General features: G+C 49.1%; 1 protein-coding gene and 1 long non-coding RNA gene across 3 annotated transcripts in view; one reads left to right on the top strand and one right to left on the bottom strand.

Moving 5' to 3' along the window:
- The window catches only part of NAV2 (neuron navigator 2), a 742,917-nt gene that overhangs the window by 252,524 nt on the left and 465,121 nt on the right, over positions 1–25,272 (top strand). The window lies entirely within an intron of this gene.
- Positions 10,482–16,613, bottom strand: LOC121043667 (uncharacterized). Its single transcript, XR_005796965.1, has 3 exons — positions 15,542–16,613; positions 12,934–13,268; positions 10,482–12,122 (listed from the first exon to the last, which is right to left on the bottom strand). It is a non-coding gene; the product is annotated as an uncharacterized LOC121043667 (long non-coding RNA).

Here is a 25,272-nt window from a genome sequence, read left to right as displayed (position 1 = left end):
CTCTCCCTCTCCCTCTCTCTCTCTCTCTCTCTCTCTCCCTCCCTCTCTCTCTCTCTCTCCCAGAAACTCTGGTTGTACTGACACTAGGAAATATAAATTCTCCTGTGAGAAACAGTTTCTCTCTCTCTCTTCTGAAGCCAGCTGTATTAGTCTCCTACTGCTACTGTAACAAATTATCACTAACTTTGTGGTTAAAGCAACACAAATTTATTATCTTCTGGATGTCAGAGTCTAAAATCAAGATGTCAACAGGCTGCGGCAACTTCTTACTCAACACGTCTCTGGAGGCAAGGGAAACAAAACAAAAACGAACTATTGGGATCTCATCAAAATAAAAAGCTTCTGGGGTGCCTGGGTGGCTCAGTCGGTTAAGCATCCGACTTTGGCTCAGGTCATGATCTCGTGGGTTCGAGCCCCACATTGGGCTCTGTGCTGACAGCTCAGAGCCTGGAGCCTGCTTCGGATTCTGTGTCTCTCCCTCTCTCTGCCCCTCCCATGCTCATGCTCTGTCTCTGTCTGTCTGTCTCTCTCTCTCTCTCTCTCAATAATAAATAAACATTAATAAAATAAAATAAAATAAAATAAAATGCTCTTGCACAGCAAAGGAAACAATCAGCAAAACTAAAAGGCAACTGACAGAATGGGAGAAGATATTTGCAAATGACACATCGGATAAAGGTTTAGTATCCAAAATCTATAAAGAACTTTTCAAACTCAACACCCAAAAAACAAAGAATCCAGTGAAGAAATGGGCTAAAGACATGAAGAGACACTTTTCCAAGGAAGATATCCAGATGGTCAACCGACACGTGAAAAAATGCTCTACATCACTCATCATCAGGGAAATAGGAATCAAAACCACAATGAGATAGCACCTCACACCTGTCAGAATGGCTAACATGAACAACTCAGGCAACAACAGATGTTGGTGAGGATGCAGAGAAAGAGGATCTCTTTTGCATTGTTGGTGGGAATGCAAATTGGTGCAGCCACTCTGGAAATAGTATGGAGGTTCCTCAAAAAATTAAAAGTAGAACTACCCTACGACCCAGCAATTGCGCTACTAGGCATTTATCCAGGGGATTCAGGTGTGCTGTTTCGAAGGGACACGTGCACCCCCATGTGTATAGCAGCACTATCAACAATAGCCAAAGTATGGAAAGAGCCCAAATGTCCATCGATGGATGAATGGATAAAGAAGATGTGGTATTTATATACAATGGAGTATTACTCGGCAATCAGAAAGAATGAAATCCTGCCATTTGCAACTACGTGGATGGAACTTGAGGGTATTATGCTAAGTGAAATTAGTCAATCAGAGAAAGTAAAAAATCATAGAACTTCACTCATATGAGGACTTTAAGAGACAAAGATGAACCTAAGGGAAGGGAAACAAAAGTAATATAAAAACAGGGAGGGGGACAAAACAGAAGAGACTCTTGAATACGGAGAACACACTGAGGGTTACTGGAGGGGTTGTGGGAGGGGGGATGGGCTAGATGGGTAAGGGGCACTGAGGCATCTACTCCTGGAATCATTGTTGCACTATACGCTCTCTAATTTGGATGTAAATTAAAAAAATAAATAACAATCGGAAAAAAAAAAGGTAAACCATGAAAAAAAGAAAGATGCCAACAGGGTTTCTGAAGGCTGTAGGGAAGACTCTCTCCTTGTCTTTCCCAGTTTCCAGAGGCTTCCCACACCCCTTGCGGTGTCCCCGAGCCGGCAATCCATCCCATCATTGGGACCTCCATGTTTTTTGTGTCTCTGTCCCCTCTCGTGCTCATCAACCTCTCTCTTCCATCTTTAAGGACCCTCGTGATTTTATGGGATCCACCTGGATAACCCAGGATTATCTCCCTGTTTTAAGATCCTTACCTGAATCACATCCGCAAAATTTCTTTTGTCATGAAAAGTAACATCTTCCCAGGTTCAGAGAAGTAGGTCATGGAGATCTCTAGAGGGCCATTATTGTGCCTTACACACGAGCATAGGCCTTTGTAAAAGCAGGTAACACGTGAGATTTATTAATAAATTGATAAAATTCATGTGTATTTTGGGGTGCCTGGGTGGCTCAGTTGGTTAAGGGTCTGACTTTGGCTCAGATCATGATCTCGCGGTCCGTGGGTTCGAGCCCCGCGTCGGGCTCTGGGCTGACCGCTCAGAGCCTGGAGCCTGTTTCGGTTTCTGTGTCCCCCCCCCCCCCCGCCTCTCCTCCGTTCGCACTCTGTCTCTCTCTCTCTTTCTCTCTCTCAAAAGTAAACATTTAAAAAAAAAATTCAGGCATATTTTAGCCATTTACATTACTACCAAAAGGACAGTAACCAATTCCAAATATAAAATTGGGACAAAACTCGAAGTTGACAAAAGGGAGAGGAACGGAGGGAGAAAAGGGCATCACAAAATGTGGCAAGAACAAATGGGTAGAAACACAAGTTAAGGAAGACGTGCGGAGGAGAGAGAGAGATGCGAAGGGAGGCTTGTGGGATGGAATGGTGCTACAGGTGGAGGGAACAGCGTAGGCAAAGGCCTAAAGGCAAGATGGAGCCACACCCAGCTCGATCTTCCTGGGGCTGTCGCTGGTGGTTTGCAGGTGACACTGATCTCTCTGCCATCAGGGATCGTGTCTTCACTTCTGTATACCCCGAAGGCTCAGCAGACAACCTGACCCCTGCAAGCCTCCTCCAGCCCTAACTAGGGGGGGGCTGTTACCATTCAGTATCTGGGATTACTTGAACAATTGGTTCTCGGCCATGGGAGCCTCTGTGTTCTGAAAGATTCCACTCCTGCTCCACTTTCAAAGGCTGAGCAGAAGGGAGAAGGCACTGCTCAGGCTGTCCACACAGGCTCTGGTGCAAAGACTTAAACTGGCTGAAGTCGTGGCCACCTTACAACCACCAGCAATCACAGCCAACCCTACAGAGCTTACCACACATCTTCCCAGCAGTCCTGCAGGCCAGGAGCTGATCGGATCCCCATTTCACAGTGAGAACACCAAAGCGGGAGCCCCCTCCTCGGATGCCCCGAATCGGGCCTCACGGTTGCTTCTTAGAAGGCTACCGTCCCTTGGCCAACAAGAGGCAGCACTTTAGTCACATCCTCGGGGATCTGGGTGAGGGTAACAGGGAGTGTTGAAGTTTCTGCTCGGGGGTTTGCCGGGGAGCTCCTCTCAGTTTCTGAAATAAATCCCCTCTTGACTCCAGCTGCATGAGTTCAATGCAATCACCTTTTCCCTTCGTGATTCAACCTGATTCCAAAAAAGGATGCGTGGAGGCTTAAAATATATAAGCTAATGCAAGGTACTAACCTATATGCAGTCAAGAAAGTCAGAGGAAGGAGGAAAACGAGGAGAGAAGAAATCAGGAAATTATTTCCAAGGCAATGAGCGCCCTGGGCTCATACACGCTACATGCATGTGGGCTATCATTGTGGCACTGAGTTGTCTATAAAATGAACTCCCTTCAAAGTCTCAGAAATCTCGGGGCGGCTGGGTGGCTCAGTCAGTTAAGCGTCCGACTTCGGCTCAGGTCATGATGTCACAGTTGGTGAACTCGAGCCCTGCATCGGGCTCTGTGCTGACAGCTGAGAGCTTGGAGCCTGCTTTGGATTCTTGGTGTCCCTCTGTCTGTCTCTCTGACTCTCTCTGACTCTTTCTGTCTCAAAAATAAACATTAACAAAACGTTTTTATTGGAATTCATCCATGCAAAAAATCTTTTCCCTTTTTTTGAAATTGCCAGCTTTGTTTCTACCACTGAACAGAGTAATTTACTTGCATCTTGTCACTTGCAATTCTCATGACTTTGTGCTGTCAGTAACTCGTCATGGGTTTTGCAATGCTTTTCTACAGAATATGGTAATGTTAATGAGGAAAGTGGCGTTATTGACCAACACAATAATAAAACAGAAGATAGGTTGTGATTTTGCCCTATAGATTATGTGTGTGAGTCTGTGTGTGTGTGTTTCAGACAGGGAAGGACTGTATAAAGATTATACAATGCATTAAAAATATAATTCTAAGTGCAAAAAAAAAAAAAAAAAACAAAACACTAACGAAAACATTTTTTTAAAAGTCCCAGAAATCTCTAATTGCTGTATAATATGTACAGAACACAGCCTCTCACAATTAAAATGCCTCATGGCTTAGGGGGTTTTGTCACAGCCTGCCTACATCCACTTCTCACATGGCGACCTTCAGTCTTAGCGAGGAAGCCCAGAGGTCAATCAGCTTAAGAACAGATGTTGGCATTTATTCTTTGTAGTTCCAGCAGGTGGATGGCAGACAACCCGGATGCTGCAGCAGTGGGAGCCTCAGTCTACCTGCCCACGTGCCTGGACGTTAAGCACCGCCTCATCTCCCTTTGGGCCCAGGTCAACCCCTTCCCCGATCGGAGGGGCCTAGCGGGCAAAGTTCCACCAGTGGCGGAGGTCCACCCAGTGTCTGAGCTGAGGATATGAATGGAACGAGAGGCTGTAGGAAAAGAGATGTGTTTTCAATTTTTCTTTTTTATTACTGTTCTGAATATGTCTTCCTGTTTCTTTCCCCAGCCTGTTTCTGCATCAGACAGGCCTTGGGTATGGGTGTATCTCCTGGAAAGGGCTGCCCTTGGCCTCCCAGGCTGGGCGTGTCCTGATGTTTACTAGGTGGTGGGGAGCTGGCCGTGCCACGCCCTGCCCAGACTGCAGTAACCTCGTCATGAGGAAATGGGAGGGCATCTGAGCTGTTCTTGAGATCCAAGCCTGGACCCCACCAATAACCTTCCCTTGGACTTGGGGGATCGCCGTAACTCTCCTAGCCCAGGTTTTGCTGGGTTGAAACAACTGTTCGTGGTGGTTCAGAGCCAAGCTGCTGGAGTTGGGATGTCTGCTGTTGACTGGCTGTGTGACCTTTAGCAAGTTAGTGGACTTCACTGTGCCCTTGTTTTATCAATAATTATATTACTTACCTCGGGGCGCCTGGGTGGCTCAGTCGGTTAAGCGTCTGACTTTGGCTCAGGTCATGATCTCCCAGTGTGTGGGTTTGAGCCCCACATCGGGCTCTGTGCTGACACCTCAGAGCCCAGAGCCCATTTTGGATTCTGTGTCTCCTCCTCTCTCTGCTCCTCCCCCACTCATTCATTTATTCATTCTCTCTCTCTCCCTCTCTCTCAAAAATAAACATTAAGAAAATAAAATAATATTACTTACTAATATTAGGTTAGTAATGAAGATTAAATGGGTTAATTCCTGTGGGGCGATTCGCACAGTGTCTGGCCTGTTGTAAGCAGCTCAATAAATGTGACATAAAAATTGCCCCGAATTGCCTTGCCCACCTCTTAAGATTTGCTATAAATCTCACAGGAGCTATTCAATCCCGTGGTAAATAATTATTGAGCACTTTCTACATGCCCAACCTGGCAAGAGGGCCTAGCGGTGAGATGCCTGCCTTCGGGGCTCTTTTGTAAAAGGGCTTTGCAAACTACAGGTTGTACGCAGAAGAGGGAGGGCTGGGGTCTCACCCACGTTTGAGCTCTGAACGGAGGTCTGTAAAACATGACTCTTCATCACAACCCTCATCGAGTGGGGTTGATGCAGAACCCCAACCGATAGAACAAACAAAAACAGGGCAGCAGTGGCTGGGGGGGTGGGGGTGACGCGAGGGGCTGCATGCTGTTGCACCGAGGGCTCTGTTGCTCTCTGCTCTTTTGCCAGCCCTGGTGGCCTGGAGGACGCCTCCCAGAACCTCCTTGGCTACTTAGAGCACGCTGAGACTCTTGGACCTGGGAGTGGCTTGTGCCTTTTTTGGGGGGCGCCACACCTCTCTCCCTCTCCCTTTTTATTTAATACGGTCTACTTTTTAGAGCTGTTTTATTTTCACAGCAAAAAACAAAGGGAAGTACAGAGAATTCCCATATGCCCCCACGTACCCTGCGTCCCTGCCTTCCCTGCTACCAACTTTCTGCCCCAGCGTGGTGCGTTACCACCCCAAATCTGTGGGTTCCTTTAGGGTTCACTTCTGGTACCCCACTGTCTTTTGAACATACATCCCGTCAGCATGGCGGGTACATGCCTGGATGCTGGGGCCCCAGGCACCCGGCTCGTGGGCCAGGTGACCGAGGTCATGCTGAGTGGAGACGCCTTTGGCTTTCCTCTTCTCCTTGGAGCCTCTGTCTAGAATGTCCCTCAGTTCCTTCTATACAGCGGATGGCCAGGCCCTGCAGGCCTCGGTGAGGATTATGATCAGAACCTCCCCGGATCCCTATATGCTCTCTGGTTTTCTTTGGAACTTTTCCTTAATGGCCCCTCTGGCTACCATAAAATTCTCATTTTTAACATCCGACATGGTCGGATGACCATCTGGATTTTTGTGACATCTGGATTACCTCCATTTGTGACATCTGGATTACCTCCATTACTGTCTCTTTATGCTCAAGATGACATCCAAGAGAGAACCATAATGGTCACCAAATAGCTGCCTGCCCCAAACTGAGGAAAACCCAGAATTCATTGCATGAGAGGCTAGGATTGTTGGTGCCCACTTGACTGTTCTGGCTGACTTCCTTGACAGTAAATATAACACACACACACACACACACACACACACACACACACACACACACAGTTTTTTAGCACTTAAGTGGATTTGTATTCATATTCAAACTCCACTTGGGTAAATTTCCTCATCTGTAAAATGGGTATAAAATGCTACCTCCTCATAGGGTTATTGTGAAAGCCAAACAAGATAATATATATAAAGGGGCACCTGTGTGGTTTAGTCGGTTAGGCATCTGACTTCGGCTCAGGTCATGATCTTGCAGCTTGTGGGTTCGAGCCCCGCGTCAGGTTCTCTGCTCTCAGGGTGGAGCCCGCTTCGGATCCTCTGTCTCCCTCTCTCTCGGCCCCTTACTCATGCACGTGCTCTCTTCCTCTCTCTCTCAAAATTAAATAAATATTTTTTAAAAACATTAAAAACAATTTCTTAAAACAGATAATATGTGTAAAGTGCTCAGGACAGTGCCTGGCACTGAGCGAATATTCAGTAAGTGTTGGTTGTTGTTTTTGTACTTATTACAAATGCATCTCATACACATATGTGTTCCATAAAATATTTCTGAGACATACAGTGCTATAAGGAATCAGCTCGCAAAGGGGCAGTTATCAAAGGTGACAGTGGACTGATTCGTGTCGCCATCACCGGTGGTATTTGTGAGTGTAATCACATGAACGGCTTTCCTGTGTTCAGTCCCTGGGATGTGCTGGGCGCAGTGCTTCCAATGTGATTTCAGTGAATCTTTCCAAAGCAACCATCAGGGTAGGCTTGCGGTTTTTTGCTTTTTTGTTTTTGTTCCTTTCAGGAAATTGAAGCCATAAGCCTATCAGCTACAGGCTCCAGCTGTCTCTGTCTCAGCCATCGGGGGACCCCGCTCTCGATACAGCCTTTACCTCAACCCTGTCGGCAAAGCGCCGTCCTCCCCCCTCCCCCAACATGTTCTCCGAGCTGTTTGTTTTCGTGATCCCCACTTTATCTGAGAGCCCACACATAGCTACACAGCTTGGGGGCATCTCTCCTGGCTGCAAAATTTTTAGACGCAGCACACAGTGGAAACATTGGCAGGATCTTTCCCCCTATTTTCCAAAAGACAGCCCTGCACACTGTGTATGTGTCCACATTTAGCCCTACGTGTCCCTGTGGGTGTGCAGGAGCCCAGGGCAAGTGGCATCTGGGTATTTATGTGCATGCGCGTTTAGTGTGGGCCCAGCGCTCTTTATCAGTATTCAAAGATAACCGTTTCTGCCTCTGTGTGTGTGTGTGTGTGTGTGTGTGTGTGTGTGTGTGAGAGAGAGAGAGAGAGAGAGAGAGAGAGAGAGAGAGAGAGTGAGTGGTCATCGTGGGTCTGTGGGCTGGTCTATCTCCCCCAGGTGGTGTCCAAAGGCCCATTCATCCCTGTGCGTGTGTGTTTGCAAGCCTGGGTATACGACCCTCTCTCCCGAGGGTGTCCGTAGATGCGTGTCAACGATCCCTCTCTTCTGTTGTTGAGACTCTCTCCTAGGACACTCTGGCCGGTGGAGCTGGGAGAGCTGGGAGAGGGAATGTTTAGTCTGGCGGGCAGGCAGGCTGCCGAGACTCCTGTGGAGTACCCAGGCGGGCGAGCCGGACCCCAGGGCCGCTCCAAGTGCCCCAGATGGTGGGGAAGACGGGGCTGTCCACGGCGCGGGATGCCCCTGTTTGGCCAATGCTGGGCTCAGGACGGCTCTTCTGGCATGAATACAGAGCCGGCTCTTAGCCTACCCCAGTCCCACTGAGACAGGCTCCTTACTTATATTTTCCTTTTCTTGGTTCTTTTCAGACCTCTGAAGGATAGATTTTTGTGCTGAATTGAAGCTGGGTTGGCACGGGCGTGTAGAAAGAGCATGCAGTCTGGCGTCTGGCAGTCCTAAGACTGAATGCTGACTCTGCCATACACTAATCACACAGTACCTAGACAGGGTCAGTCACTACGCTTCTGAGCCTCGACTTCCTTACCTGTAAAACAGGTGTAAAAACGTGGCATTGCAGGCTTGTTCAGGAGCCCAGTGATGAGGTCTATGTGAAGTCCTTAGTAGATTCTCTATCACTTCTTGCCCCGCTTGGTGTTGTGGAATTCTCTGGGTAACAGCTTTGTGACTGGACCAGCAGGGCAATGCCATGAGTCGCTAATAAAAGAGCTATTTATTTCTCATGACCTAGTCGAAGGGCAGAGAGAAAGGCTCTGCTTTGCAAATGGCTTCTGTTAGCTTGTGGTAACTTGGGTTTAAACCCCGATATTCAACTTTAGGGGGTGTTAGCGGGCAGGAGGGGCAGGATGGAATTTCTGCAGGAGGCACGCACCTGCCTTCCCAACAGGAGCCAGGTTTATGAGCCGGTAACCGGCCTCACTGGGGAACGTGCAGCTGTTAATGGGCCGGTAGGAGGGGTGGCTCGCTACATGCTGCATTGCCATATAGCACTCTGGTGCTGAGAGGCACTCCCATAGGCCGTGGGGACTCCACACGAAACGAGACAGACACAAGGCCTGCTCTCCGGCAACTTTCACTCGGGTGGATGAAGACACAAAATAGACACAGGAACCAAGGAAACCCATATTAGCTAACTTCCAGAACAGCACGTGCTGTGAAAAAGATGAAACATGGTCGTTGTGATAAAGAGTGAGTGGTGAGATGCGGGGTGCCACTTAGATAAGGTGGTCCTAGGACAAGCCTCCCTGAGGAGACGGCTTTGGTTCAGACCTGAATGATAAAAAGACAGCAAAACAAAGATCTGGGGTGGGGATGAGGAGGCAGAGAAACTTCTAAAGCCCTCCTCGTCTTCAGAGTCCAAATCCAAGTCAGGACAGTGGCTGCGCAATCTGACTTGCTCCTCTATTAATCTCCTCCGGGTCATTCCACTCCAGCCATACTGGCACATATCCACCTCAGGACCTTTGTACTTGCTGTCTGTTCCACCCGGAGCATTGTTCCATGGATATCCACGTGGCTAACTCACTCCCTCTTTCAAGACTTGATTAAAGATCACCTTCTCCATGGGCCCTGGATTCTCCTCACCTTGTGCTATTTTTTCTGTTAGCCATCATCTTTTAACATACTCTGTAATTTACTTATTTATCATTTATTGTCTTTCTCTCCTTCTTCGATGATAAGACCCATAAGAGCAGGTATTATTGTTAGGTTTTATTCTTTGATGTAAACAAATATCTAGAACTGTGCCTGGGATATAGTAGTTGTTTAACAAATATTTGTTGGATGGATGGATGGATGGATGGATGGATGGACCCCTGGTGACTCAAGGCTCACCCTTATCATCAGGAGAAGCAGTGAGTACTGTCTGAGTCTCTACCATGGGCCTAGCCCCACGCTAAGCCGTGGTGATGGGGAGCTCAAGATCTGACATGGAGATGGGACCAGACAAAGAAAAATCAGCTGAAAAACTTAGAGTTGGGTGGCGGAGAACCAGGCTCTGTGAGGAGATATGTGGTCTGAGGGCCATGAGAAATCTGAGAAGGGGAGAGTCAGGGGTGGGAGAGGGACAGAGACAAGTGGAGTGAGAAGGAGGAGGGCCTCTCTGGGACCCTGAGGGCTAGAGCTGAAGGGTTGGGGTGGCAGGAAAAAGATGGAAAGATCCAACACACACACACACACACACACACACACACACACGCGCGCGCGCACGCGTGCGCACGTGCGTGCACATGCCTGACCGTATTCTTATAATTCAGTCTCAGATGTCCATCCATAGAAGCACATCGATGTTCCCACAGACCTGAGTTCCTATCCTGTCTCTGCTCCTTACTCAGTTACATAGCAGTTCTGTGCCCTGTCTCTGATCCTGGGCTAAATATTCCCTACTTCATGAGAATATCATAGGTCTAAAATGTGATAATCTAATTTATTACAGACATGGGCTCAAGTTCAAGTTCTGGTTCCAATTTTTACAAGCTGTGTGTCCTTAAGAAAGTGACTCAACCTCTCTGTTCCTCAGTTTCTTTAATTGTAAATGGGCATCACATCAACCTGATAATGTAGTTATGGAGGTGAAATAAGATAATAAATGGAAAGCATGATATGTGTCATTTATGATATGAAAGGGCTCAGCGCATGGCCTGGCACATAGTAGGACCTCAGGTTCTAAAAAGGTATTTGGAAAAGGCGAGGCTGGCTGAGGGGTATAGGAACCTCGGCGGTTCCAGTCTCAGCTCTGCCTGTGCCATCTTGTGCAAGTTCCTTCACCTGAGCCTCAGTGTCCTCATCTGCCCAAACAAGATCGTGGTAATCCCTAGCAACTATGGCTGTAGGGAGGCTTAAATGAGTTTATTCATGTGAAATGTTCTGCACGGGGCTGGCGCATGGCAAACACCCAATAAATGATGGCTACTTTAATCACCCCGGGAAGATCTCCTGTTGCTGACACTCTTGGAGCCGGTATGTTTCCCTCCCACTCTGCCCCCGGGGTTTGGCTCCCTGGATGCTCCCTGTCCTGGTCAGGAAGCGCCTTGCAGCCCAAGACAAGGGAGTTGGACTCATCGGGCAGGAGAGGAGCCAGTGGACATTATGTTCCTTCCCAGGAATGGGAAAGTGGGAATGTTCTTGGGCAAGGAGCAGCGCTCTGGGGCAAGCACGCCCGGGAACATCTACTCCCCCTTCCCTGCTGCGCGGAGCCTCGCCGGCTGTGCCGGACCCCAAAGGGAGGGAGGCACGCTGCAGAGGTTGTTGGGTCCCTGGCGCATCTGTGCACACACACAGAGTAGAGGGTCTGCACATTTACAAATCTCCCCACAGCCCTACACGCACATGGAGTGACACACAGCCGCGCTCACAGGCCTTCTCACATCCACACCCACATGGCCACTGCTCGTCTTTATTCATTTGTACACACATAACCACACATCCTGAAGTCCAGGCCCCCTATGCACGTACTCCTACATATATGGGGTATGTCTGCATTTCCATACTTACACGTACTCACACACACATCTACCTGCACGACCACACAGGTAGCGGCCCTCATGAACACACTGATGTAAATATGCATCTTGGAAACATGCACACACATTGCCAGGTACGCCAAACACCCTCACCTTTTAGCCTTCTGGCAGCATCCATCGCTTGACCCTCCAAATCAAACAGCGCGTGCCCAGTCCCCGCTACTCTGAGAAACCCCGTCTCCCCAGCACGCCCAGGTGTTCACCCCTTCCATCCGTGATGCTTCTGTCTTCCTGAGCTCACTCTCAGCACTGGAGACTCGAGCTCCCTCTCCTGTTGCCCATCGCCATTCCGCAAGCCATCGACATGAGGTTCCCGGGGCCACCAGACCTTTGATGGAAATACAGGAGTAGGCAAAACAGCTCGATGTTCCCAGAAAGAGGGTGGCTGTGTCCTGTCCCCCATTGAGTGCATCTCCTACTCCGTTTTGGGACTCTGTCTTCATTTCCCTTGTCACACTCCATTTCTGAACCCTGCCCAGCTCCACGACCCAGCCTTCACCCATCCAGCCTCTGGGGCTTCCAGGGCGCGAAGCTCAAATGTCATTTCAGGTAGAACAGTTGAGCCTCCTCTTTGTTTCTCCTTCCCCTTCCAGGCCAGGGACCAGAGAGGCCATCAAGGCATTTTCCTAGAATAAGAATAATAAGAAGAATATTTATGTTAATAATAAATCTATGTTAGAACAACTCCCCCATGGTTAATTGTGGCTCTCTAAAAGAAGGGAGAAGTAGCTTCAGGTAGTGTTTAATATCAGTGGTATTTTGTTCTTATGTGCACACACATACACACACACATGCACACATGCACACACACACACACACACACACACACAGCCTGGGAGAATTAATTTCCTTCTTCCTGCTCTCTCCTTCTTCTGCCTCCCATCTTCAGGACAGTTGCTGAAAAGACAGAGGCTAAACCCCCAAACAGACCCCAGAAAGGCAAGGTGGGCTAGGGTGGGAAGGACAAATCCTGTTCGCAAAGGGGACAGGGCAGAGGCTGAGCTGATCTGTTTTGGATGGTTCGACCGTCACCCCTGGCGCTTCTCTGCCTCTTGGCCTTTGCTCTCCGAGCCTCTCCTGTTTGGTCCCATCAATGATCCCGACTCTGCTGGTCCAAGTATCCCCTTTTCAAAGGCCCTTGCCCCTGTCAGTCCTGAAGAACTCTCTGCCATTCTGTACTCCTCATGGGCTGTCATGGGCACTTTGGATACAATTTCCTCCACCCTCTGGTTTGTGGGGCAGCCCTGGGAGCCCCTGTCTGTCTCCCCAACTCTGTTGTGAGCTCCTGAGGAATAGGTCCCCTGTTCCCCCAACTCTGGGCCCCTTATACAGCCACACAGCCCGGTACAAAGAACACTCAATAAATGATATGCCTTTATCTTCTTTTCTCTATGTCTGTACACGATGAGTATCTGCATCACCTATAGCTATACCCACCTGCATAGTAGTTGAGAGCAGGGAAGGCTGCCGGGCCCAGCCAAAAGCCCTTGACCTGGACACCAGGAAGCTTGATGGCTGGTTGTGCCTCCACCGCTTCCTGGCCTTTTGACACTGGACAGATCCCTTAGCTTCTCCAGATCTCTGTTTCCCACGCAGGAGGTACAGGAATTGAATGCGGACAGTGCTTTTCAGACTGGATTCTAAGGAATCCCAGGGTTCCAGGAAAATGTGATGGTGAGAGCAAGGCAAGAAGGCGAGGCGAGGCAGCTCCTCGCTCTGTTTCGTCGACTACAGTTCCACTCGAGATTGCAGCTAGACAACGTGTCCCGTGGCTAAAAAAGGAAAAAGAAAACTCTGTAAAACATGGGCCTAGATGCTGTGCGAGGGCCTTTCCAGCTCTGACAAGCCAGGATTTGTCATCTGTGTCACCTCATAAAATGCCCATGGAAGAGAAAGCAAAAGCAATTCTTTCTTTACGGATTTAGGGCTGTCTTTCCTTTTGTTTCTAGAGTCAGTGACCACCTTTCACCTCTCCAGCAAGACCAGGGGTGCGTAGATAACCTCCCCTTGCCTCTGCTTCCTCTTCTAGCAAATGAGGACGCTTGAGCACTTAACTCTCGGGCTTTTAAGGAGACTTGTCTTCAGGGGGCGCCTGGGTGGCTCCGTCAGTTGAGCGTCCGACTCTTGGTTCCGGCTCAGGTTATGATCTTATGGCTTCGTGGGTTCGAGCCCCGTGTCAGGCTGGAGTCTGCTTTGGATTCTCCCTCTTTCTCTGCCCCTCCCCTGCTTGTGCTATCTCTGTCTCTCTTAAAATAAATAAATAAATAAATAAATAAATAAATAAATAAATAAATAAATAAATAAATAACACTTTAAAAAAGAGAGAGAAAGAGACTTGTATTCAGTGAGTGATGAATGCAAATCCCCAGCGCAGAGCACGGCACCTGGAAAGTGTGCTCTGAGCGGTGGTTTTGGTGACCACCGGAGTCCCGGGAGCCTCTCTGGGCATCGTGCCCGGCTCGTGGCTGGGGTTTGCAACCCCCAGTGAAGAGTGCTCTGTGATTCGGAGCCAGTGTGCTGTGAGACATCTAATTAGCCATCATCTTCCCAGGAGACAGCTCAGTTGTGTAATTTTTATTTCCATATTTTATACACCCTCCCTCAGCAAAAGGGACCTGGGCCAATCTTTCACCAGCCTCATTGTTTGTTTGCATTCCAGCCGTGCCAGTTGCCCCCTTCCGGCTTTGCACGGTTCCCACCCACCGGGGAACACGCCTGCCGGTGGGCAGGGTAGGGGTACAAGCAAGAAGTTTTATGTGCTGCTTCAAAGACCCGTCCCCAAGACCGGCACACTGAGAGGAGCTCTGTCGGTTGGATGTCCTGACTGGCTCCGGGGAGGGCCAGTGACTGCCTACCCCCGTTCGCCATATGTCTGTCTGGCAGGCGTGGAATGGTGTGAAGGACACTAGGTGTGGCAGCAAACAGGACCCATCTCTGTCTAGCAAAATCTAATGCCCCTCTCTGAGCCCTGGCTTCCTTATCAGTTAAATCAGGATCCTAATTCCTTGCATTAAGAGACGGTGGCAAGGCTCTGTCCTTCAACGCATATTGATGGGGCTCCCCCAGATGACATAAATGATGTTCGTGACGGAGCTTCACAGACTGAGAGTGCTGTCTAGAGGGGACTGATTCTCACAATTGCAGTCTGCCCTTGATTATTCAAGGAGGTTTTATCAAGTTTAGACGATCCGGACTCATTATTAGGAGATTATTAGGCTCTGGCTACCCCCTTCCCGCCTGTCGTTGCCTGTTTTGTGGTTTTCTTCTTGGTCCGTTCAAAGAGGCTGATTCCTTGGAGCAAGCCCAGTAGAGGGAGACTTATCTCCTGAAGTTATTATTGGGGGCAGTTTCTATCCCATCAGGATATACATTCAACCTCTCTCTTACTTGGAAAACTAAGTAAGAAACCACGGGTGCTGTGAAAGAAACAAAGGCTCAGGTCCCTGACTTCTACACAGTCCGCCTAACTGGAAGGGCCAAGATCCTGTAGCAAGCACCATTTTTATGAGCAAAGTACTTTATGAGCAAAGCACTTATGCGCTCCTCCTCCGGACCTTTCAAGTGGATATCATTAGTTCCATTTCGCAGACGAGAAAACTGAGGCCCAGAGCGTTTGTCACTAGTCCAAAGCCACATGGCCGATAAGGGGTGCAGCCTGAAGCCGAGTCCCTTTGACCCCTTGCTGAGATTGTCTGCCCTGCGTCCATCACCCCCTCCAGACTCTGAGCTCCTCGGGGGGCAGGAGCTATCTCTCTCCATCAGAGTGGCTGGCAGAGGCCCCCTCTTCGGATGCTGGCCACTGAGAGCGCTCATTCTGGTGCCCAAACTCTTCCCAGTCTCTCCCCACCAGCCTCCCCTCCTAGTCGCATCCCACAAGGACTTCTGCCTTCCCGATCTGCCCCCCCCCCCCCCCAGCAATTCAGGGGCCTCTGCTCAGCTGCCAGGGTGTTGAGGCAAGCGAAGGCTTGACCGGGGCCTGGGGCTCCTGGCCGAGCTTCCCAGACAGAGGGGGAGGTCCCTGGCACGCAGGACCCTGGGCCCTTACTTGCCAGCAGGGCCGGGGGCTGCTCAGCCAGCCAGGAGGCTGCGCCGCTCACAGCTGCCAGTGGAGACAGAGCCCAGGAGGCCTGGTCAGCGGTTGCCTGGGGGTTGAGAAATGCGCTGGCTCCGGTCCGGCTCCTCCATCTGAGAAACAGGGGAACCTGACCCAACAGCCCAGTGTTTGTTTCTGCAGCGTCTGCAGCAGTCAGACAAATCAGGCCTGCCTGACAGAGCCTGGGCCCGGGGAAAAGCAGCCTGTTTCTTTACTCTCTCCTCCAGTCCGTGTTCAACAGGCCGCTGCTAGGAGAAGCCTTCTGAGCTTTTTTGTCAGGCCAGGACTGATGTGCGGGCCTCATGTCTACACGAGGCCCAGGCCCTGGGTGTCGTGGAGAAACTAGGCATGTCTGGCTTCTCCTTTTGTCTGCTGAGATGCATTGGGTGGCGCCCCTGCTCAGAAGACGGAAAGGCCCTGTTTTGGATTCCAGCTCTGCCACTTACCAGCTGTGTGGCCTTGGGCAAGTCACTTAACTTCTCTGAGCCTGCTTCTTTACTTGCCAGATGGGGATAATAACAGCAAACTTACAGGGTTGTTGTGAGGACAGACTCGCTGAAAGAATATGTTTAAATTGTCTAGCATATGGCAGGTGCTTAATGAAGGTACATTCCTTTCTCCTTTCACACCATGCCAATGTTTCCTGACATATGTCTTGCCTCTCACCTGTGTCTACAACATGCAGAGAACCCAGAGCTCTGGCTTCTACACCGACCGCGGTCCGGCAAGTTTGCTACGAGGGCTTCCCTACAGCCTGGGCTGCTGACCTAACTGTCCCCACGTTGTCCTCAACACACACAAGTGAGGGAGGTGGCATTATGTAAAGGCATAGGTTATCATCAGAGAATAGCCTGTTCACAAATCTATGTATTAACCTACTTCAGTCTTTTGTCCATAAAACATTTACTCAACTTCTACTCTGGGAAGGGACCCCAGAAATGCAGGCATGAACAAGACACTGTCCCTGCCCAGAGTCTAGTTACTGGAACAGGTGTGCAAGGAAAGAGATAATTAAGATTCCTTGGGTGGGAGCCCCTGGGTGGCTCAGTCGGTTAAGAATCCGACTTTCCCTCAGGTCATGATCTCTCGGTCAGTGAGGTCAAGCCCCGCGTTGGGCTCTGTGCTGACAGCTCAGAGCCTGGAGCCTGCTTCAGATTGTCTCCCCCTCTTCCTGTCCCTCCCCAGCTCATGCTCTGTTCTCTCTGTCTCTCAAAAATGAATAAACATAGGGGAAAAAAAAACATATTCTTTGGGTGAGGTACACTGTGTGCACTGAGAAAAGCACAGAATTCTGGGAAACTTCAGAGAGAGGCTCCTAACTCACCCTAGAGAACTAAGGTATGCTTCCCAGAAGAGGTGATGCCAGAGTATTACGGGATAAGTAGATATTTTCTGGGCAGAAAAATAAGGAGAAAGAGGTTGTAGGGAGAGAGCGCACACTTGCGAAGGCCTATTGGCCAAGAGAACAGGCCGTGTACTAGCTGGAATTTTCCGACTGCTGTAACAAATGTCCCCAAGTGTCAGTGATGTCATACAATAAAACTGTTCCTTGTTCGTGGTGTTTCTGATTGGGTGGTTCTAGATGCTGTCTTCCAAACGATGATTCAGGGACCCAGGCACCTTCTGTATATGACTCTGCCTTCCTTGAGAGCCTCGTCATTCATCACTTCTAGCCATGTCCCTGGGAGGAAGATGAAGTGCCTTTTAGTGAGTACATAGCACTATCTCCATCAACCTGTGTGAACAATTTCCAAGAGTTGGAGAAAGTGGGAACAAGGTATACAATGGCGTGGCAAGAGACGTGGTTGTATTGTTAGGCAAGACCACAGCGTGAAGGTGAGATAAGCCACATGACCTGAGACGAAACCAAGAGTTGAGTGCTTAACCGACTAAGCCACCCAGATGCCCTGAGTCATCAGAAATTTTTAAGCAGGGGGTGACATGATCAGATTTGCTTTTTAGACCAATTACTTCAGCTGCTGTGTGGAGGATTGATTGGGGGAGAGAGAATGGGGGCAGTGGAACCAGCCAGAGAGATATTCTAGTGATCCAGGCCATCTTACCTTAAGGATAGTGGGCAGGTGGGGGTTGGAAGGAAGTGTGGGGATTGGAAGTCATCCTAAGAGGCAGTCTGGGTCATCGATTGGCATCCGCATCGCTGCAAAGCCTCAAATAGCTTTCGTTTCTGTATCTAGTTCAATGGCTAATTGAACCTCATGCTCATGAAATTATAGTCAATACAGAGCAGCTTGTCTGAGTGCTGTTTCCACCAGCCTGAATCTCATGCATTAGCGACCAGTCAATAGATTTGGACAACACATTTGCTAGCTTTTGCAGGAATCAGACATGTTTGTGTTGTTCTCTGAACATCTGTGTCTTTCTTCCTGTCGTGCTCTGTTCTCCAGGCCAGTTTCTCAATACCTTTGTCTGCCCCTGGAGAAGCAAGGACTCGCTCTTGAGTGTCAGGGGGAAGATGGAGGTTTGCTTGCCTTTGGTAAGGGGCTCTGGGTCCATGGCTCTCTATTCTTTGGAAGGCCCCCTAAAACTCAGGGGCACACCACCAAGAAGGGGCCCTGTTGCCCCCAGTTCTTGAGTCCAGAAGGCTGCCCTTTTGCTTCGTGCTGAGTGAAAGAAGAGATCCAAGTCCCTACAAGCCATTCTTCTCTTGAAATCTTTGCGTCTTTTACTTACTCTGAAGGGTGCTGGAACGTCAGGGTGTCTCACACCTTCTGGATTAAGATACAAGACCTCGGCCATCCAGACCCACTTGGCAGAGACCCACACGTTGTGAAAAGTGATGAGTTTCCTCTTGAGAAAAGGGGGTTTTAGCACTGGAGATTAAAAATATTCCAGGGGCGCCTGGGTGGCGCAGTCGGTTAAGCGTCCGACTTCAGCCAGGTCATGATCTCACGGTCCGTGAGTTCGAGCCCCGCGTCAGGCTCTGGGCTGATGGCTCGGAGCCTGGAGCCTGTTTCCGATTCTGTGTCTCCCTCTCTCTCTGCCCCTCCCCCGTTCATGCTCTGTCTCTGTCTGTCCCATAAATAAATAAAAACGTTGAAAAAAAAATTAAAAAAAAAATTCCAATGGGAGGGGCGCCTGGGTGGCTCAGTCTGTTGAGCATCTGACTTCGGCTCAGGTCATGATCTTGCGGTCTGTGAGTTCGAGCCCCGCGTCAGGCTCTGTGCTGACAGCTCAGAGCCTGGAACCTGCTTCAGATTCTGTGTCTCCCTCTGTCTCTGCCCCTCCCCCGCTCATGCTCTGTCTCTCTCCCTCTCTCTCTCTCTCTCTCTGTCAAAAATAAATAAACATTAAAAAAAAATTAAAAACAAATTCCAATGGGCCAAATGCTGGTCCCAGTGTAGCTCATCCTTTCCAAGGTAAGGCTTCTCTGAAGTAGCAGGTGAAAGAATTTCTGAGTCTTCTTGTTTCTGTCCATCCAGGAGTTGGGGTTTGATCTCCTGGCCACACGAAGGACCATGCACTTCTAGCTTCTGTGTTCCCTGGCTACTGGCCCTGTGTCTGCCTTCCACTTCTGCACACCTGTTTTGAGTCCCAGCTTACCTCTGTGCTCATGATTCCCTGACACTGTTCCTTTTCCCAACCCAGACTACCAGTGCTGACACATGTAAGGTGATCTGGGGCCCATTGTACCTAGTGGGAGTTTGGTTGTCTTTGTTTCTAGGAGACTTCTTAGGCTAGACTGGCAAATTGGCTTTTATTTCAGATATAGACTTCTGATGAAATAAGCACTCATTTATTGAACACTTATTGTGTGCTCAACATTCTGCACATGGTACTTTATCAAATCCTCACAGTAATCCTGGGAGGTGCATATAATTATCCCACTTGTAAGGCACGGTTACAGGATTGTGTGCTTCGAGTCCCCTTTTCCAGGAGTCCCTTCTGCAAATCCATGTGGTTTCAGCAGGAGCTACCTGACCCCACCCCCTGAGCCCACATGAGTGATCCCAGGGTGAGCACTTGACAATGGCTGAGCCAGTTCCTTCCCTAAGAAGTTTGGTGTTGGGACTAAAAGAAGGAAATCAGTTTCTCTCTCAGCGTCTGAACAGTAATGAGTAAAACACGGGGACCTTCCATAGCCATGCTTTCTACCACATGAACCGAAAAAAACAAGCCTTGGGCTTGAGAAAGCAGAACTTTCTGGAAGCAATAATGTGGTAGAATAAGATAGATGTGGTGGAATGAAACAGACCAGGCTTTGAAGCCTCGCTTTGCCAGTTACTACCCATGTGGTTTGGACCAATAATACTAATATTATCTAACACATATTGAGTCCTTACTATGTACCAGGCGCTGTTCCAAATGCCTTATATGCAGACTTACAAACACTATCCCTTTGCCCTCACAACAACATAGGGTAGTTTCTATTATCACCTCACAAGGACACTTTTTACCCATGAGGACACAAAGGCCCAGCATAGTTATCAGAGTACCTGAATGTGTACAGGTGCCTGGATGCATATGTCTTGAGCCTTAACCTACCCATCCGGAAACAGAGAGAGTACTGGCCTTTGTGCAGGAAAGAGTTAACACAGCAGGCTGAGATCGCTCTCCTTATGAAGGTTGTCCCTTGTCAGGTGGATTTCTGGAGGGCTCCCGCTATTCCTTGAGAAGGGTGCCTCGCTGTGCTTAAATATTTGGGCAAACAACATGGCTTTTGCTTGACGACCCCTGACAGGTCTCTACTTCAGCTCTGTTGTCCTAAGGAGGGGAGGAAGTGGATTCACTGCTTTGGAGAGGGTCTGGTCACCAGCAGTGCCGATGAAACAGACCCTCTGTGAGTGCCCCCAAATAGGGGGCAGAACCTGCATGCTGGCCCCTGGCGTCCTTCCACTGCCACCCCCGTTACTGTTTTTATTCCTCCGATAACTGTTCTTTAGGACTGGTATCCCGCATCGAATGGCAAAATATTTCTACATATTTTCTCAACAAAGGAAGTATTGATTTCAAGAGGTTTTCCAGTTTTTAATAAGGTTGTGCGCAGAGAGGACACTTACCGTTGCTGTGTTTTTAGGCTGCTTCTCTGGGAAACTGAGCGCCACAGGCCCACAGAGGCTGAGGTAGCTGATAGAGGCCTTCGTGGTCTCCTACTTTCTCCTCAGAGGAGGAAATGGGGGCCCAGAGGAAAGAGATTTTCTGGGTGTCTCACAGGTGGCCCACAGCAGAGTGAGACCTGGCTGCAGGGCTGGCCACAGGGTTCCACTTGTCCTAATGGAGCCAGGGGACCCCACACTGACCCACCAGCCTTGTGTGCACTCAGAGAGGTAGAGTAGAAAGTGGGAAAAACACAGAGAAAGGGCCCAACCATTGGGATCCCCTCTTAGGAATGGGCAACAGAGTATAAACATTCAATTCCATCTAAGACCTGGTTGTCAGCCATGGGATGACGAATTTGAATTCGGCGGGGCTGAGAGGAAGGAGGAAAGGCAACTAGTGGCTTCCAGCTTGTTCATCAAACCCAGTGTGTATATGTAAACCAAGCCGGGTCTATAAGCGCCAATAAAAAAGACAGAACCCACTAAGCAAGTTATTGAATTCAAAAACACCATTTGGGCTTGAAAACATCTAAATGGTTCAGAGCAAAGTGGGACTTGGGGCTGAAGTTCCCCGTTTAACAAATTCCATGTCATAACTCGGTCACCTGGAATGGTATTTCCCAAAGTGGAGCTATTAATAGGAGGTGCTCTGGGAAGGAAGGTTGCTTTGGTCGATAAGTTTAGGTAATGTACTAGTCAACAAAGTTGAGTGGGAATCTTCACTGCAGCACTTGTGAGAGCCTGCTCATGTGCATTGTGAAACTCTAAGAGAAGTTTGCGGTAGAGTATTCTAATATATACACACACATACGTATGTGTTATGCAAGTATCTGTAATATATATACGTATATACATATATATATACGTGTATATATGTATATACGTGACACATATATACATATATACATGTATATATGTATATACGTGACACATATATGTACATACGTGTATATACATATATACATACGTGTATATGTACACGTATATATACATATGTGTATATACATGTATATATACGTGTATATATATACGTATATACACATATGTATATATGCATACATATATACATATACATGTATACATATATATGTATACACATATACATATGTGTATACATATACATGTATATATACGTGTATATATATACGTATATACATATGTATATATACATATATATGTATATACGTATATATGTATATACATACATATGTATATATACATGTATATACGTATATATATATATGTATACACACACACACACACACAGCATTGCCCAGACGTATTCATCCAAGGATCTCTTGCTATGCAGTATCTTATGGGGTCATCATTTCAGGGCTGCTTTTGGGAAACACAGTTTTAGATGGTGATACCCCATTCCCGAGACCTAAAAGAACAGGGACAGGGTTTAGCCAGCCCAGTTTCTCGGGGCCAAGTGGCAGGGCTATGACCTCAGGGATACAAATGCAGGGTTCAAGAAAGATGACATCTTAGCTTCTTGTCCTTTGGGGATTCTCTGAACTTGGATGTGTTGAAGTCCACCCGGGTGTCCCACTTGTGAAGGAACATTGTGACTCTGACAGAGTTCAGCACAGCCAAAGGAGAGCTCTCCCATGACCACTGCTGACTATCGGGCCATAGGCAGGTGGACCCTGGAGCTGGTCAGCTCGCCATCTCATGCGAGCAGGCGCTGATGACCTCCTGGTGGGCTAAGGGTCCATTTAAACTCTGGCTGAGATTTCACGGAGGTCTCTCCCAGCCATGGGCTTTTTGAGTGTGAGTAGTTGGACTTTGTGAATTGACTGATGACGGCATTCTCCAGTCCCCTGACCTGCTACATTCAACCCATCAGCAAGCCCATCACTTCGATCTACAGATGAATCTCAAACCCACCCTTCTCTGTCCTCCTCCACTGCCCCGTGCTATTCCAGGTGACCATCACCTTGTGCGTGGAGTACCGTAGAGTACTCCAGTACTGCCTAGAGTACTGTGGCCTCTTAGCTGTTCTCTCTGCTTCTCCTCTTGCCCTCTTTTAACCCATTCCCCTCAGTGATGATGGAGTTAAGCCTCTTGGAAGAAGGACACCCTCCTCACCCACCCGCAAAGCCCTCCCTGAGCAGACACAGGAGGCTCTACGCTCGCTGTGTGAAATACAGTTCCCTCTGCTCCCTGCGTGGCGGGTCCTTCTCACCCTTCAGGTTTGAGCTCGGATGTCACCTCCTCAAAGACAAAGACGCCTCTGTGGTCACCCTATCTAAACGAATCCAGCCTTCCAGCCCCACAGCTTGTACTTACTCTCTCTGTTCTTCAGAGCACTTTGTCTCCTTCCTGGCACTTCTGATAATCTGAAATATAAGTTTTATTTACTTGTAACCTGACCCATCTCCCTCCCCCATCCCTCCCATTTCCATCTAAAACGTAAGCCTCCTTGGGGAGAGACTGTTTTGTTCTCAGAAAAGTGTGTGGCAAATTCAGGTTGAATTAATGAATTAGTGACCACTTTATGTGTGTTGGGGGGGCAGAAGGGGTGGCAGCGATGGGGGTTCTCTTGGTTGTGTACCATAGGTGAAGAATGTAAGCCGGAGGATTCCCCTGGAGCTTCCTCTGTCTCCACTGTCCCACAAAGAGCTGCACCTGCCCCCCCACCATGACTTTCCCATTCATACCACACACAAGCCACTTTGAATATCAGCCAGGCCCACCCAGCAACACTCCTGGGAGAGGGGCCAGTCCATGAAAGTTCTGGAGTGTTTCATCAGACCTACAGCAAGAGACAAAGCCCTTTCCTTTCCTCGGTGTGACAATTGCTCAGTACAGGGTTAGGAAATCTTCTTTCCTGGAGGGCTTTTTAAGCAGAGAGATTCTCGTCCTTCTGGGGCTGTGTGGAGCGAGCCGACTTCTGTCTGGAGATGGCGAGTGAGACAAGCTAGGGCCTTAGATGACCTCAGGAGTCAGGAATCGAAGGCTCCGTTCTTGTCGGATCTGGTGTCCCACTGCTGGGCTCTCCCTGGCTCTTAACCGATAGCTCTGGCTGCTTCCTCTCCACCTGGGCTCTGGATGCACCAAGGCACCGTGCACTGAGTTGACGGCTTTGATTAAGCAGCTTTGATCTCTGTTGAGCATCTCAGAATAATATCTTTGCTCTCAGCATCTGTGCCAATTCCCAAAATAGTTTAGCCCAGGCAAGCAGGAGGGGGGCTGGATTGCAAGTGTATTATATGAGAGATTTAAAAAGAAAAGGCAGCTGCAAACAGTCAGGGGTATGTGTGTGTGCCTGTGAGTGTGTGTGTGTGTGTGTGTGTGTGTGTGTGTGTGAGCGCTCATGTTAATGTGAGCACCCAAGGCCCCTGGGAGATGATTACCATGCTACCAGTGGGCACCGGCTGAGAGAGCGGGCACCTTGCAGCAGGGAGCCCCTTGAACCAAGAGGCAGTCTTGTTGGAGAAACCAAAACATCAAAGGCCTTTGCTTCTATTTACTTGGTTTTTGCTTGTTTTCACGAAGACATTCGGAGATGGTGTGCCAGGTGGCATTCTACATGGCTGTCCGTCTGGCGTGGGCCTCGGGTGTGTGCGTGAAGTGGGAATCACCGTGGTTTTCAGGTGTGGGTCCTGGGTGCAATCGTATGTATGCCACAGTATGGATGTGTCCGTGCTTCCGAGGACGCGTGACGTGTTTGGGCACATGCTCACCGTGAAGCTGGTATTTAGCCACCTCCGGGCAGTCAAACACACAAATGTGTTAGTGTCTCGGGGTGGAAAATAGGTGGCCCATCTGTATGCACGGCGATGCCTCCACGTGTGCCCTGTCATCGCGGGGATGAGCATGTGGGTGCCTGGGGCTGTGCGTGTGCACGCAGACATCCGTGGAGTGGCATGCTGGGTGGTGTGCGTGCCTACGCGTGTGTACTGGCTGTCTTTTGGTGGCTTGGGTGTCCTGGAGGGGGAGGGTATATGCACACAACAGAAGGGTGCATGTGTGCTTGTATTTGCGTGGGGTGAACGCCAGAAACGGATGCGAGGGCAAAGGTGTTTGATCTCAGGGCGTTTTGAACTGTAAGCCATTATTTTTCCCCCTTTGGTGCCCATCCCCTGGGAGCCTTGTCCTTGTCTGTAGCTCCTCCGCATTCACAAGTGGAAGAAAAACATCTCTATTTGAGACCCTTTGTTCCTCTATAGGAAGCATTCCTCTGGGCAGGGTGTTGCTGCCAGAAGCCTTTGTTCCTATGGTGGCCACAGGCCAGTGGATATGAATTTATGCATCTAATATAACCCCTTGTGGTGAAGGCCTTTGTACTGAAGCTGAGAGTTGTGGGGGCCAGGAGGCAGGCTGTGGTCTAACATTCCTTCTGATCCAGCCATTTCATGTGGCTTCCTTTGCTCAGAGGATCCCACAGCTATGGGTCACGAGGCAGCCACGGAAGCTAGGCCCTTGCTGGAACTAGAGAATGAAGCTCTGGGAGGGAGCAGTCTGCTTTCTAGGGCCATTAAGGGGTCTGAGCCTACAGGAAGAGGTCCAGAGATGGTTGGGGTCATTGGGTTTCAAGCTAAGGGGAAGGTGTGCCTGAGGAGGTAGTAAAGGTGGGACCTGAAAAGGTCCCAAATCAGGACAGATGGGCCATTGGGCCAG

This window comes from Herpailurus yagouaroundi, unplaced genomic scaffold, assembly GCF_014898765.1.
Source record: "Herpailurus yagouaroundi ecotype Mexico unplaced genomic scaffold, PumYag 187, whole genome shotgun sequence".
In the NCBI taxonomy this organism is placed as follows: Eukaryota; Metazoa; Chordata; class Mammalia; order Carnivora; family Felidae; genus Herpailurus; species Herpailurus yagouaroundi.
The sequence above is the reverse complement of the archived record's forward strand: the minus strand, read 5'-3'. Positions and strand labels throughout refer to the sequence as shown.